At 25.7% G+C, this 3,324-nt stretch overlaps 1 non-coding gene across 1 annotated transcript; it reads left to right on the plus strand.

The window, feature by feature from the left end:
- Positions 1–2,698: 2,698 nt before the first annotated feature.
- On the plus strand, positions 2,699–2,769 carry Trnag-gcc (transfer RNA glycine (anticodon GCC)). Its single transcript has one exon. It is a non-coding gene; the product is annotated as a tRNA-Gly (tRNA).
- Positions 2,770–3,324: the final 555 nt, after the last annotated feature.

The following is a 3,324-nucleotide window of genomic DNA, read 5'->3' on the forward strand; positions in this document are numbered from 1 at the left end:
AAGTTTTATGGTTAAATACGATCAATGATAAATACAGATTAATCTTAATCTAAATAATAAACAATGTACATATATGTTTACTAGTTACGCAAATAGATCGTACACACAAGCTTTGTGAGTTATTGTTTATATTAAAAAAATATATACAACTTTAATGTTTTTTGAAATTTTTGTTTAAAAGTGTGTCTAACGTAATTTTTAAAGTATGTAATATAAAAGTTGTCAGAAACAAGTTCAAAACTAAATTGTTTGTTTCAAACTTTTTAATGTAAATGCTTCGTATTGCTTAAGTAGCATAAAAGCTGTCAGTCTTTAGCATTAGGAAAGCTAAGAAATAATTTACCGAACTATACTTATAGAAATTGTTTTTATTCATAAGTTAGTAAAATTTTAACTTTTTGACTTTCAATTTTAATTGAGAAAATTTTAAGAATATTTGGTATTGTAAACTTATTTATGTATTACTGATTTAATCATTTTAAAACTATAAAAGCTTACATATATTAATTTTTTGAAATGTTTTTCCATAAAATCGTTTAAAAATAACAAGCGAAGTCAAATAGTACAAGCAATTTTTTCACAACATAATTATACAGTTATAATAGAAGTTTAAATAAACATTTTCACTTTAAAATATTTTGTAAAATTGAACAAATTTATGAAAATGTGCTTTTTTTCACAGAATGATGCACAAGTTTATGTTTGTGTGGAAAAAGTATTTTGTAGATTCTATTTTATATAAGATTAAGTTGAAGAAGATCAATTTGTATTACCTTTTTCTAAAGCTAAACTTGTAAATTTTTTATTTTTTTTATCTTAAAAATAAAACATAACATAGTTTATTAAGTTACTTATACGGCTTTTAACATTCACTTATGTAATTTTTTTTTTTTAACTATTGAAAAGTCGAGTTGATTTTACTTTATAATATGTATAAAAATCAAAGGTACTTGTTATAATTAAAACTTTAGTAACAATTAAAATTTGTAAATCTTTTTTACCTCTAATTGCTTACAACATATAAAACTAACCAAATGACTTTTAACATCAATTACAATATTGTTACTATAAGTAGTTACTAAAACTATTATAAAACTATACCAGTAAAATAAAAAGTTAAGCTGAGAATAATAATAGTAAGTTTAAAATTAAATTGATTTAATAACAACAAACTAGTTCTCAGACTAATCAATTTTTACGAATCATGCTATATCTAAAATGGGAGCCGATCATTTCTAATCCGCTATCATTTCTAACCCGATCACTTCTAACCCGATCATTTCTAACCCGTTCACTTCTAACCCGATCATTTCTAACCCGATCATTTCTAACCTGATCACTTCTAACCCGATCACTTCTAACCCGATCATTTCTAACCCGATCATTTCTAACAAGATCACTTCTAACCCGATCATTTCTAACCCAGTTTAGCCCGATAATTTCTAACCCGATCAATTCTAGCTTGATCGTTTCTAATCCGATCGTTTCTAAATTTTTTTACTTGTTTATATACGTTTATTTTTTTCAGGATTTTATGCAAAAACAAACAAATCTTAATAAAGTAATTAAAATAATTTTAAAATTTCAACTTTTAATTTCTTTAAAACATAATGATTTAATGTGTTACGTAAAAAATAATTTTTGTATAATTTTTTATTTTAGTATTAACTTAACATATTATTAACTTACTTTTTAACCTCATTTTTTGAGTTGTATAAACTAATCTAATAACTTATATTTATAATTCATATACAAAGATCGCTAAATAATCTAAAACTTTTGTGTTTTTGGAAATCTGTGAAATAATAACTTTTAAAAGATATCTAGAAAAATTTTAAAGAAGTTTTTACTATTAATCGTGTAAAATTATTTTTGCAAATGTAAATTTATTTTGCTCTATATACAACATATTTTAGAGAAATATGAAAAATCATAATAATAAGTTTTCGACAGTTAACTTTTATATTTAAGTTCATTATATAATATTTCTTATGGATCTTTATAAATAATTTACCATTGGCTAAAAGAAGAAAATCTAATTTAAGTTCTAGTAAAAGTTAGTATTAACTAAAAAACCTTCAATAAAAAAATGATAATTATAGGTATCAAAGTTACAAAACTTGAACGATAATTGCAATAAAGTTATTTTTTACTAATAATTTTGAAAACTTTATATGTAAAACCAAAAATAAAGAAGCTTAGTCAGCTTTTAAACAACACACATTATAACAATATTTCTGCTATCTTCAGCAAAGCTGAGATGTTATGCTTTATTTATGCTATCATTTGATAAGTATTTGGCCGACAAATATCAAAATAACAGTCTATGTGACATTCTGCGACCTGGTTTTGTCTTCATTAAGCAGACACGATGTACCGCTGTTGAAGTCTAACGATGTGGGTTTATTAAATGTATGGTAGATAATAAATATATTCAAATACTCTAGCTTGAGTAAATAGAAAAAGTTTTCGATTATTTTACAAAGAAATGTACAGTAGCTACTACAATTTGCTAATGATACATTGTTTTAAAACTACAACACAAATTACTCTTAATAAAATAACTTGAAAAAATAAGGTGAAGGATAAAGTAAATCATTAATATTAAATATCGTATTTAGAAGCATTTCGTGGACAAATTCCCGTTTTATATTTACTTCAAGTTTTTAAATACGCAATAAATCTTTAATAACCACAAGCATTGTTGGTTCAGTGGTAGAATTCTCGCCTGCCACGCGGGAGGCCCGGGTTCGATTCCCGGACAATGCATTTTTCGGTAAAATACTTTGAGACTGAAAATTGTTATTATTAACAAGACACAAAATCTAGTTTTGAATATGTTAGTTTATGGTTAAAAAACAAAAGAAACTGCTTCTAAATTTCTTCTTTTAAGTAGAACTAAAGTGATTTTATTTTGAATTTATTTTTGACACCAAGTTGTCTTTTTCCTAATGATATCCATTTATATAGTTGTAATAAATTATATGTTATTTAAATGCGAAAGCTAAAATCTTGTTTAATATATATTCAGCAAGAGTTAAATGTGTTTCTACAAAATACAACCTTAAAACTATTTTTAGGGCTGTTATCAAATGATAAAAAGGTGCGCCTAACGTGGGGCTCGAACCCACGTCCGTTGAATTAAGAGTCCAACGCTCTACCGACTGAGCTAGACGGGCACGTTCAATTTTAAATAAATACAGCTTATATTGTCTCTGTGACGTAATAATGGTTCAACTGACATCAATAAGGACTAGTCCGGGATTTGAACTCAAGACCTTTTGAACCTCAAAGCGAGAATCATACCCCTAGACCAGGGGTCGG

The sequence above is a fragment of the Thalia democratica genome, chromosome 8 (assembly GCF_965202585.1).
Source record: "Thalia democratica chromosome 8, ktThaDemo2.hap1.1, whole genome shotgun sequence".
Lineage (NCBI taxonomy): Eukaryota > Metazoa > Chordata > Thaliacea > Salpida > Salpidae > Thalia > Thalia democratica.